This window comes from Alligator sinensis, unplaced genomic scaffold, assembly GCF_000455745.1.
Source record: "Alligator sinensis unplaced genomic scaffold, ASM45574v1 scaffold777_1, whole genome shotgun sequence".
Lineage (NCBI taxonomy): Eukaryota > Metazoa > Chordata > Crocodylia > Alligatoridae > Alligator > Alligator sinensis.
In genome coordinates, this window is record NW_005841882.1 from 1,139,578 (window position 1) to 1,152,601 (window position 13,024).

At 43.8% G+C, this 13,024-nt stretch overlaps 1 protein-coding gene across 1 annotated transcript in view; it reads right to left on the reverse strand.

The window, feature by feature from the left end:
* Positions 1 to 375: 375 nt before the first annotated feature.
* Positions 376 to 13,024, reverse strand: part of TNFRSF19 (TNF receptor superfamily member 19) — a 122,985-nt gene continuing 110,336 nt past the window's right edge. Inside the window, exon 11 of the transcript XR_003092579.1 lies at positions 376 to 393. The gene's annotated coding sequence lies outside the window, so the exon portion shown is untranslated. The remainder of the gene's footprint in view (positions 394 to 13,024) is intronic.

Genomic DNA, 13,024 nt, shown 5'->3' on the forward strand with positions numbered 1-13,024 from the left:
TTTTGCAAAAGAGGATGCTGATGCCAACGTTGCTTCAATTTGGGACCGTGTTAAATGAATGCAAGGTAAAAGGTGTATTGATTTGCCTAGAAGCAACCAATGCAACTTCTATTTCCCTGGATTCTAACACCGTAGAGCCTAGCTTGTTCATATCTGCAATTTGCAGTTAATTGCTGAGTGAAGATCAAGCCATAGAGCTGTTTTCTGCAGCTTCCAACTGGTTCATAAACCTTCATCTTTACAAGGGGTAGATGGAGTAAGGAACCTAACCCTACAAAGTATCTGGGTTTCATTGTCTTGTACAATAACCTAAGAATATTAATTATATTGTTCAATATTGTATTGTACAATACCTTGTATCTGGAAATGCTGTGAGTGTCCAGTAGTAAGTACCTGAAGAGGGAGGGAGTATTCACATGTCAGGAAAAAGGCACCCTCTCAATCATCAACCTGACGAGACAAGCCATGCAAACTGCCTGACAGGTGACTCAAATGTGGAACACTTGATCTTCCAGGGTTTGCTGCTTCCCTGCATTCAGCACCATCTGATTTACTTCCTCGGACTTCCACACTTGCAGGTTTCTCAGCAGAGTGCAGCTCAGAGCTCCCTCAAGCTGAGGGTAAAGGACTTTAGAAGCAGAGGGTCCCAACTCCTCTCTGTGTTAGTCAGTAATCACTCAGAGCCAAAGCTTGCTTCATTTGATATCTGAGCTCTTATTGGTCAGTATTATGTAACATGAGTCTCTGCACAACACAGCCACCACTTCCAAATGATTCCTATCAGCTTCTTAAGGATATGGTTCCCCATATCTTTCTTCCCCAGCTAAACCTAACAATAGCAGCTATTAACAAAAAGCAGAATTATATTGCATTACATTACATATACACACACAGAGATGCACATAAACAACCTATTAGCTACAAAATGTTCAATAGTCTCTGAGGTACCCTGTGCCAAGTCCGTTGCAAACTGCTGTTCATTCATGCTGTGTAAGTTGTAACAACAGGCATACCATGTGTAGTAGGAATAGATTAGATATCCATAAGCATCTAATTAACAATGTAGTACTTACCAATGATACCTCAGAGAAGTGAGACTAATAGGTCAGGATAAATACATTTCAGTAAATATAAAAAAAATCTATGTCTACTATGATTTAAGGAACCAGTTTTTCAGTGCCACCAATGTATACACTTTTGTTGACTTGTACTGAATTTTTGGTATACATGATAAGGTTTATCTGCTTCCGTCAATACTGCTATCTATGTGCAGCCAATATAAATGATCTCTGGCCTTTTTCTTAGATGTTTTCTAATATACTTTTTCTGTACTGCCTTAGGGCTCATCTTCCAGTGCCTTAAACAAAATTCTATCTAGCACCGAGCACTTTCCTTTTCAATAGGATAATAGGAATTGGCTATGTGCTTTCCCAGCCACCCTGTATTAACAGCCTGAATTAATTTCTGCTGTGTAATCATCCTTAGCAATAGTGCTAGTAATCACAGCTCATATTTTGTCTGTGATCATATATTATTTTTAAAAATCAGATGGCTATGTTATAATTTAGTTCTGAACTTTGCTCCATTGCATTTTGGCGATCTCTAGAGAATGTGCCTTCAGCCACCAAACCTCTCCCAGGTTTGTATTCAATTTACAAATTGCACTTTGTTGCTGAAAATATAGTTATAAACATGATTACTTTTTTTTACACTAGGATAACATGTCCTTATGTTTGAGCATTTTGACCCTCATTTTTTGTCTTGAGCTGTAACACACAAGTCATTTGTCCTTGGTTTTGACCAGGTCCATGCCAATATGCTTTTTGGAGACATCCATGTATAGCTTAGTTTTGTGCTCGTCCTTTAGTTTCTTGGATTTGTTATGATTTGTGTCCTATAGTCAGTGGACATCTTTGCATAGTAGTACTCTTGGGTTATTAGTTCAAGCAACTAAACTAGACACAAGCTTCCTTACCTACTTCATCCCTTTTTACCCTTCTATGTCTGCTGTGTTGGTAATGTGCACACCTGTACACCTTATTCTGTTAACTTTTTTCTTGGGTTTGTCAGCATTTTGTTTGTTTACCCTTAGCCTAGCTACCCTGGCTATTTCCAAAGCTATCTCTGGTCATGCTCCTCTACTGTTATTTCCAGATTAGGACATTATCTGTGGGTGTGGACACACCAATGCTTGGAGTTCTTTCAAAAGGGGAAGCGGGTATGTTCCAATTGTTGTGTGAATGAGCTGAGAGTGACTCAAATGTAGCAAACCTGCTCCAACCTTAATTTTGGATGAAAACATGTTAAAGTTGGAGCTGTTTTGCTACAATGGACTGTTCTTAGCTCCTTCCCACATAACGTAACGTACCGGCTTCTGCCCTTTTGAAATGGTCCCCTTTTGAAAGGGCTCTAAGTATTTGTGTGACCACACCCTATGTAAATAATTTTAGTACCCTTGCTCTACAGTCTGTTATATATGTTATTTTCTAGTGAAAGACTTGGATCACCCAAATGGCAAAAGAAATGTTTTGTCCCAAAGGAAGGGCTGAATGTGCACAGACTTGTGCTCTGCTGTTCCTAAGGACACTTGCCAGAACCCTGCAGAAGCACTAAGTGGAGGAAAATATTCCATGGCATCGTCTCCGTCTCCAGTATTTCTCCTCTTGTAGGTAACAGAAAACATTCCTTTTCTACACCTTCATTTAATTATTTTGGGTCTACACATCTTAAGAGGTTCCTTGCTTTTCCCCTCCAATGATCTGTAGGTATACCTAATCTGTTGGTTCTAGTCATAAGTCTCTTCAATGAGCCTATCTATTCTCTGTCTTAGGTTCAAGGGAACCTTCCCTGCAGTGTGAATCATGGAATTGTTTATCAGCTCTGGCCTCTGGTCTGTTAAGAGCTTTCCTATTTCCCCCACCTCAAACTTTTCCTCAAGTGGTTCATTTCACTCATCCTCCAAAGACCGTACCCTCTTGAGGTTACCAAGGGCTTGGTATATTTTTCAATGAAGACTGGGTACTTTTTTTCTTCTGGTTGTATTTCAAACACTAGCTTTGTCCATTTCTTTACATATACGTTTAGTACTTCCTTAGTAGGGATCAGATCAGTATTGTAATCCTGAAAGCCTGCTTGTTTTTCTTCTACTGCCTGAGGTTTTCTTTTCAGCTTTGGCCTTGCAAGCAGTCTCTCTCTTTCTCTCTCTCCCTGAACGTCTCTCTTTCTCTCTCTCCCTAAATCATATCCCAGTCACCATTCAGTGATTCTAGTCCCTTATCAGAACTCAATCTCCTAAAGCTGCCAGGTAGACTTGCTCTTTAGTTTTAGATTACAGGCAGTCCTCAACTTCAGACGTTTTGAGTTACAACAAATGGCACTTACGACGTTTATAAATTGACACCCTGTTTTGACTTTCTGACGTCAGTTTTGACTTTACAATGCTTGATCTGACACCATGCCATGCCAGCAAACAAGTTCACTGCGTCACCCATCTCCCTGGAGAACGTCTGTCCAAACTTCCTTGGACACTTTCTTTAAGAAAGCAGATAAGACTCCAGAAAAACCTGTCACCAAAACTCCTGAGAAGATGCCAGCCAAGAGCCCTTCAAAAAGTCCAATCAAGAGCCCTTCAAAAATTCCAGCAAAGTCACCTCAAAGAGGTCCTTCCAAATCAATAAGATTGCTGTTTACAATATAAATACATTGATGTAGCTATATTACTCATCTGTAATTGATTGAGTACAAAATTCTGGGGTATTTTTGGTGAAAATAGAGTATTGGACCCTGGTTCAGGAACCAACCCCCCATTTATAACATTATTCCTATGAGAAAATCGGTTCCAAGTTGCAACGTTTTGACTCAAGAGACAGTTTTCAGGAACCAATTGTGTCATAAGTCGGAGGACTGCCTGTAGTCACAAGCTCTTCTGTATTTTCTCCTGTTGTTTAAACCTTCTCCAGTTGACCTCTGTATTTCCAGAGACCTTCAGCTCTGATGGCTTTTTAGCTACTCCATTCTTCCACTCAGGATATTTTCTTAGGTTTTATTTATTTACTTTGCCTTTGATATCTTTGTGTTTGATAGCCTGTTGTCCTTGGAAATGCATAGGGCTTCTACAGTATTTCCAGAGCTCTGCTGCCATTCTTCTCTGTGCTTCAGGCAGGGTTTTTTGTTTTTTGTTTTTTTTAAACACCTTTTTTCCCTGCCTGCCCTCTCCCCTGTAGTTTCAGGCCATTTCCAGGTAAATCAGTTTTCTGGAGCTTCAGGGGAAATGCTAAATTTCAGGCTTTCCCCTGAAATCACCTGATGACCAGATTATGGTGGTCCCTAATTATAAAATATATTCCCCACTTTAAAACTTTTGGAGACATCTAGGCACATCTTCAAAAGGAATTTAAATGAATTACAGGCTGTTACAAGCTGTATACCTACTACAGCCCACTTTAATTTTTAACTAAGCTGACATGCACTCTTTTTCTGAGTCACACTTATGGTTTATTAGCTAAGCACTCCTGATCCAACACAGGCATACTGGGTCCATGCTTCTAGTTTGCAACATCACATTAGAGGTTTTAAATAAGGATATTAGGATAAAATACTTGGTTATTTTCAATGAGTAAGATAAAGAAAACAATTAGATTTCCTTCCTGGGTCCTGTGCAGTTGTATCATTATCAGTCAGGTTAGCAGCAGTTTCTATTATGCAGATGAGAGATTTGCCCAACAAATTTTCCAGTATTTTTCTTATTTCCTTCAAAAAAATTTTATTCTATCCCTAATCTTTTGGTTTTCTACACCAATGAGAAATTATTAGTTACCTTCAAAGTTCATCAAGCAATTACTTTTTGAATTGGCTGATAATGGTATGAATACAGTAGTGCTAGAACAAGACTGATTTTGATTTCCTGGACTGACAAGCTGTAAGTTAAGGTATTAAAAATACCTCATCTATCACAGAGCAGGAATTGGTACCCACTGTAACAGTGGTTACTCTTTAGGGAAATGCTGATATCATACAAAAATATAACAAAACAGTTCTTCCCTGGGAAAACAGAATTGGCAGAAATTGGCCTCCTAGAAACTGCATCCAGTACCCTGGAACTCATTCTTGCCGTATCTGAGTCTTTATTTCATTTTGGGCTTCTCAGCAGTTATGATCTCTCCCCCTGCTACGTACCACAGATGGAAAAATTAAAGACTTATGTATTGGACAAGAAACCAGCTGGTTGTAAATGTGACATACCTTATCAATGAAATTCTGTGTCTCAGGGAACTTCATCTGGCAAACAGATTTTTTTGCAGGAATTCCTACTACAAGATCTGCCAACATCTTTGTATAAACTTGAACACTATATATTTGTTGTTGAAAGCCACAGTATATATAATTTATGGCATTCTTGAGCTCTTTTCTAAAAGGCCAATAGATTGTTTAAATATATGTGAGTGTTGAAATCATGGACTTTTCTCTTTTTAAGCTTTCAATAAAATAAGTATTATATTATTTAAAGGATCAGGTTTTCTTTCAGTGTGCACTGTCAACCCTTCCAATGTAAAATGGATATGTGAATGATCATCTTGGGGCCAGGTCTTTCGGTTATTACTACTGGCTATCTCTTTGGAATAACTAATTACTACTTGAAAGGCCAACTTTTAAATTTTTTTACTTAAATGGTTATTGAAATGGGTTTTTTTTTTTTTACATGTTTTTAACTTATGCTTTTAAATTTTCTCTTCTAGAAAATGTTAACACTTGAAAATTACATTTCTTTTCCTAAACTGGTCTGGGGTTTTGTATGTACATGTCATGGGTTGATTTGTGGCATCACCACCAGCAATACTATCAGATACTAGTGTTACTTACAGTATGACAATGTCTATGTCTTGTTCTAGAGTTTAATGAAGTTGCCATTTTAGTGAAATAACTACTTCAGTTTAAGTGGCAGAGCTTCAGACCTGAAGGTACCTGTAGCAGTGCAGCAGACTGCCAGCTGAAGGAAAGTGGGAGCAATCTGCAGGCTGATATTAACTACAGGCCACCTGCAGGCAGTGAAACCTGATTACAGGCTGCCTAGGAGGACTGGGCCAGCTCATCCAAATAATGAGCTAGCCCACAGGAAGTTAAGACAGCTCCTGGGGGAAAGACTTCCCAGGAGGGGAAGGAACCAGAGGGGTGTGAGAGCTGAGGCAAGCAGCAAAGGGCTATGAGATTGACAGCCTGAAAACTGGACACTTGAGAGCCAAGAGCCAGAGACTGAGATATGGAGAGAGCTGATGGGTTAGCACAGAGTGCCTTTCTCCTGGGGGTTGTTTAGAAACTGTGAATGTATCAGCAGCTGTGTACATGGCAAGAGTAGATTGAGAGAAGGTGGGAGTGTGGATTGGTCATGGTGGACCCTAATCCAGGCACGCCAAGTGGTTTTGGAAGAGACCATGTGTTGTGTGTGAGCACAATGCAAAGTTCTTACATTGATTGACTCCCTCCAGGAGGGAGTTTGCCCAGGCCAGTACAGACAATAAACAGTGGCTGTGAGCTTGCAAAAAGACGCCAAGGGACTGTGTGTGGAGGTAGTTGACCTGAACCTGTTACAGTACCTGTTTCAAATGTACTTGTTACCTAAATCAAGAGACCATTAAAAAGTGAAGCTTAGACATCAGCTCTTCTGGACAAGCAATCCCTTGCAGGCAGACCAAACATGTGATTCACTCTAGGTGAATGTGGCTTTTCCCCATTCCAGAGGCCTGTTTTCATACAAGCCTAATATAGGTGTTACTCCCTTAGTTCACACAGTAAAGACTTACACTGGAAGTACAAATGCTGCTGCCATCTTGTACAGAAGTGTCAAAGTGTTGTTCTGAGATTCTGGACATCTAGGTTCAATTCCATGCTGCACCACAGACATTTATGTGATATAGGGCAGGTGATTTAGCTTCTACATGCATCAGTTTCCTGTCTGTGTGTACTGGTTTCCCACTACAACAGAGTTTTGTAACATTACATTAAAGACTGTGAGACACTACATTGGGGTCCCAGGGGTGGCCATGATGCCTCCTGGTAGCTCCGCAACCATGCCCCACTCTGTCTCTAGGGTGTTTTCCCTTCTGTCTTGCCCACCATGCCTTGGTGAAATAATATTAAGGCTGCCCATGGGTGCTGGGCCTCTCTATGGGTGTGATGCTGCAGGGTACCTACAGTCTTATGGCTAATTGAATGGCTCCATTCCTTCTCTACACCACACCCCAAGCCTTGCAGGCGTTACTGTGATGGTGTTCACCTCTTGGAGATTTAGTCTCCTTGCCCACCACCTCTTTCCTCTTAGCTAGACCTTCTAGCCCAGGCCCACTGTATTGGACCTGGTTTTGTGTGGTACCAGCTCTGATCTAGCACTCTCAGGCACCAGGCCCCTGGCCCCTGTATGGCTACACCCCTCTCAGGCACCCGGCCCCTAACTCCTATGTGCCTCTGTGGCTCTACATTCCCTGCTTCAGGCTCAACCTCCGCTTTGGGCTCAACCTCTGCTTGGGCCTTGAGCCTGCCCCTGGCAGGGCTCAAGGCAACTGTGCTGCCCCCTAGGGCACTAATGGGACTTCCGTATACTACCCCTACAGTCCCAACCCAAACCACTGGTTCCAAACTGCAACACAAACAATAAGCCCCCGGGCTATAATATAAACATAAAAGGGGAAGCAGCTCTCTGCCCCTTTAAGAGGGAAAACCTTCCCTCACCTCATGTGCCAGCATACTTCCCAACCCTGGGTTATCCTTGTGAGCAACCTGAGCCTCACTGGGGCTTCACAGGCAGATTAGCAATCCATCTAGCATCCCCTGGTAGTCTCCTGGGCAGGAGCTCTTAAGCACCTACCTCTGCAGCTTGCAGAGCTAGACTTAAGGTGCTAGCTCAGGCCCTGGGCTTAAATGCCTCCCAGGGCCCTACCCGTTTCTGGTCAGCAGACTAACCTGGCCTTCTAATCAGCCTCGTTGCCCGGTTGCCATGGTGGCCAGTAGCTGCTGTGCCCTCCCTGGCCTGCAGTGCTCCCCTGCTGGGCTACTTTTCTCTTAAAGGAACAGAGAGGCCCAGACTCTGTTACACACTCCAATAGTGTAATAATGGAACTACGTGAATATTTCAGCTAGACAGAAAGGACATTTCAAGAAGCTTCCCTTGATGTGGCTAGAGAATGCTGAATGCCTATGGCCTGGAGAATGAATAGCTGATATTGTATGGCCACATGGATGTAAATGCCTTCTAAGTATAAGAGAGGCAGGGATTTGCTCCATCCTGGATAGTTGATCCAATCAAAGATACCACCCTAAGAAATGCTTGCCTCTTGTATATTTTCTGGACCATCATGGCTTCAACATCCCTCTTACACTATTGTAAGTTTAGAGCAGCCTACCAATCTCTGGGATTCAGGAACAGAGAAAGCCAGAGAGATAACTCAACAATTTAATTTTTTAGGAATGAGGAAGTATTGGGAACAGAATTTTTTCCTGATGCTGTAAGGGCACTTCCTCTTTAGTGCTGAGCTATAGAAGAGGCTTTACCTTTTCAGAGTATACAGACACATGAGGGGCACCTGAAAATGATTGGAGGTGGAGTGGAATGGGAAATAGAATAGAACTATACCAGGTATGCCAGTCCCACAGTGTTAAACATTTGCTTGCCTATTGTTATAACTTCTCAAACATGAAGGAGGTGACCCTTCATGGGTCCCCTTTGGGGACACAGTTCCACTGTGTCCCCAAAGGGCAAAGAGGACAAAGAAGATTGAGGTCCAGTGATCTTTTCCACTTGATGATGTGATCAAATAGATTGTTTTGTGGGAGCTGACTGAAGAGTCAAACCAGTAAGGGAGAAAGTTTTCTCCATGACTTGTATCATCCCTTAGCAGCTCAGGATGGTTCATTTTGAGGCATGGCTCCCAAACTTGCTGTCTTACCGTGACTTGCACAGTCTCTGGTTTGGGGCAGGGGCATACATTACAGGTGAGTTGAATGTTCCTCAGGAACACTTGAGGGAAGACAGAGCTTCATTTTTTTTAATCTGAGAAGAGGTTGCACACCTCAAAAGGTAAGTCCATAATCTTTAGTTGACATGTAAACCAGCCACAAAGAGTGATGTACAGTGACCATAACCCTTGAAATGGACTCTTCCATATCCACTATTTCCTGAAGACAGGGTTTTACTACTAGATGGCCCTCAGCCACCAGCACCATGAATTTCCAGCAGGCATACTAGGGGAAATTGGTCCATATCCTAGGGCTGTGTGAAATTTCGCCAAGTGTTTCATTTCAAAGCTGTTTTGACATGTTTCGAGCTTGAAACAGTGAAACTGAAATGAAACAAAAAGCATCAAAAGAGTTTTGAAATGAAATGAGGGCCCTCGAAACATTTTGAAAATTTCAAAACTTTTCCCGTTTTGAAGCAGCCTGGTGGTAGGAGGCAGGAGAGAGCCAGGACTGTGCTCCCAGTTGCTCCACAGCCCCATGCAGCTCAGCCCAGCAGGGCCTGTGGCCTTGGCTCTGCCCACCTCCTGCCACTGGGCTGCACTCTGATTGGCTCTGCCAACCCCATGGAGCTCAGCCTGGCAGTGGCAGGTGGAGCACAGCCTTGGCTCTTCCTGCCTCGCATTGCTGGGCTGCACTCTGTGGGGCTGGCAGAGCTGATCAGAGTACAATCCAGCGGCAAGAGGTGGGCAGAACTGGGGCTGCGCTCCACCTCCCGCCACTGGGCTGAGCTCCATGGAGCCTGGTGCTGGGTGTGGGCTGAACCCAGCACTGGTCCCAGGTGGCAGCTTTCTGTTATCTGGCACAGATCAGGAGGCCTGCACCCCTGGGAGGAGTCCAGTACAGTCTCGCAGCCTTCCTGGAGGTGCAGGTCCTCAGATCTGCACCCAGATGACAGGAGGCTGCTGCTGCTGCCTGGGGCCAGTGGCAGCATGTGTCTTCCCTGGTACTGGGTGCAGCAGCACCAGCAACAGCCTCCTGTCATCCAGCTCAGATCCAGGGGCCCGCACCCCCGGGAGGAGTCCAGCACAGCCTGGCAGCCCTTCTGGGGGTGCAAGGTCCGTATCTGTGACCCAGCTGAGAGGAGGCTCAGGATGCCTCTCCCACCTGGGACCGCCACTGGCCCTGGGCCATGGCCATGGCCATGTGCCCAGCACTGGACAAGATTGCTAGTGCCACAGCCTGAGCCTCCTCTCATCTGGGGTACAGATCCAGGGGCTGCATCCACAGGAGGAGTCTGTCATAGCCCCACAGCCCTCCTGGGGGTGCGAGCCCCTGGATCTGTGCGCCGGATGACAGCAGACTGTTGCTGCCAGCAATTTTTCTTTCAAGAGTTTGTGGTGCAGTTTCTGAGAAACCATTGCACCTATCTCCTTGAAACTTGGCAAGCTTTGTGCCCTCAGAAGGGACTACCATCCCTGCAATTTGCATCTGAATCAGGCAACAAATGAGAATGTTTTAAGCATTTTCATGATTCCCCATTATAGCCTTTGGGTGAAATGTCGAATGTAGTCGAAACAGTGAACACACACACACACACACGATATATATGCATTCCCTTCCCCAATTATTTCTGGCTTTTCTTTCTCTCCCTCTCTATTCCCTATAGACAAGCATAAGCAAGTTCAGACTTAGGATAAGCTTTAACATTTTTATTTTGGTAGCAAGTTTTTGGTTTTGGATATTCACTGTTTTATATTGTATAATTATTAGGTTTGTATTGATTTTTACTGTTGTATATTGTATTATTATCATTTTCATATTGATTTTTATTGTTTCATATGGATAGTGTATGGTTTAGGCCTGTGTTTGTAAGTGAACCAAAGTAATGTCAAGTTTCCATTTTATATGTCAAGTCTCTATCTAGTGTCCTCTGCCATCTGCTGTCTTTTCCCTGTGACTTTCTGCAGCCTTTCTCTGCTTTCCCGCTGCCCCTGCCGCCTTTCAGTCTCTCCTGCTGCTTTTCCTGTGATTTTCTGCTCTCCCCCTGCTCCTACTGCTTTTTCCCCTGTGACTTTCTGCTGCCTTTTTCTACTTTCCCTGCTGCTCTGCTGCCTTTCAGTCTCTCCTGCCACTTTTCCTGTGATTTTCTGCTGTCCGTCTCTGTTTTCAGGCTTCCCCTCTAGTCCTCTCCCCGCCTCCCCCTCCGCAGCTTCCCAGCTCCTTGTGGCTGTCCTGCAGTTTTCTCCAGCAGATGGAGCCTTTCTCCAGCTCCCAGCACCTACTGCCACTCCCTGCAGCTTCTCTAGCTGCCCCGGAGCCATCCTCTGGCTCCCCACACCCAGAGCCTCTCTTTAACACCCACACTTTCCCTTAGTCCTATTTTCCCTCTCCCCACCTACCCTTTCAGCTCCCCCATAGCCCTGGCTCCAGTGCCAGATTCTGTGCCAGCATCCCTCCCCTGTTCTGCAGGCTTTGGGCGTTGTCTTTTAATCAATTAAGATCAATTAACCTAAAGTTCCCCCCGAGTCTCAGTTCTTCAGCCCAGGCCCCTCTAGTCTACTGGTTCTAATCCCGGTCCCGGTGACTTTCACTCCCAGCAACTTTCACTCCCTACACTTCTACTTTCTTACCTTAACCTTTCCCCAGGTATCCCAAGTACACCAAGCACATACATACATACATACATACATACACATCACAACACCCAACTTAGGAACTCACCTGTGTGTATGTGTAGGTGGGTGGTATGTGTGTGAATTAGTGAATACGCACATATATACATATGTAGATATCATTGTATGTGTGTGGTATATGAATTAGTAATCCAGATGTGTGTATTGGATGTGCAGGTGTTGGTAACTGATAACTGATTCTGTCTACATTTGGTGTGTGTAGCATGTATGGGCTTAAATTGGTGATAGGTGTGCAGGAACCTAGATTGGTTATTTTGGATGTGTGTGTATCTGAGTTGCTAGTGCGAGTGTGTATGCCTAGTAGGGGTGTATACACCTAGTGAGTGTGTGCGCTTAATTGATTTTATGTGTGCATGTGCAATTGTATACCACGCCCTTCTGTCTAACAGCGCAATATTGAGATCCTGAGCATTGGCCTGACCCCTCAGGGCAACAAAACTATGGTGTTTTCCACAGCCCTACTATGTCCCATTTTGCTTTTTTATGCCTGAGTGGTATATATACAATTATTGGCACTTAGTTTGGCTTCTCTTTGCATCTGTGGCAGAACAGAATTACCCAGATACATGTATATGTGCCAGTAGTGAAACAAAAGAGGAGAGTCTTCCTATCTTTTGATTCAACCCCCCAGGTGGCTAGGGCATTACCCTAGAAGAAGGATACACACATTCTAGACCTCCCTTGGCCAAAAGGGATGGGAACATGCCTCTTCCACTTGCAGCAAAGTGCACTAATCACCAGGCCATAACATATATCCCTCAGCAAGGCATAACAAGCTATGGTGGGTACTGCTACTCCATGAGAAGGAAGATGTTGGATGCCTGCAAACTTTTGCATTGTAAAGCTATCCCAGAAGGAAGACTCTCATCCTGGATAAGGAAAGCAAAAATAAATAAGTACTACCTATATAACTGTTTGCAACATCCATCTACTGATACTACTAAAGTAAGATTGCAGAAAAGAACAAGTGAGTGCTCCAGCATTAGGCAGCCTTTCCCTTCTTCCCGTACAGCACACCAGTGCACCCCTTTCCCTCCTGCCCAAGGCACCAGAATCCCTCATAATGCCTCTGCATAATAGCTGTATAAGTTCTAAAATGGAACATTCCCAGTGGATTTTGTGTGGTACTTGCTCTGTCCTGGAAGGGTCTGAGATACTGGATTTTAAAATAATGCTATTTTTGTAAATAGAAAAGCCTATTTTAGGCCACTTTTATTTCACAGATTTCATAGACATTAGGGCTGGAAGGGACCTTGAAGATCATCAAGTCCAGCCCCCTGCCCCAGGGGCAGAAAGTCAGCTAGGGTCAAAGGATCCCAGCAAGATAAGCATCCAAATGTTTTTGAATGAGTCCAGAGTAGGTGCTTGCACCACTTCTGGAGGGA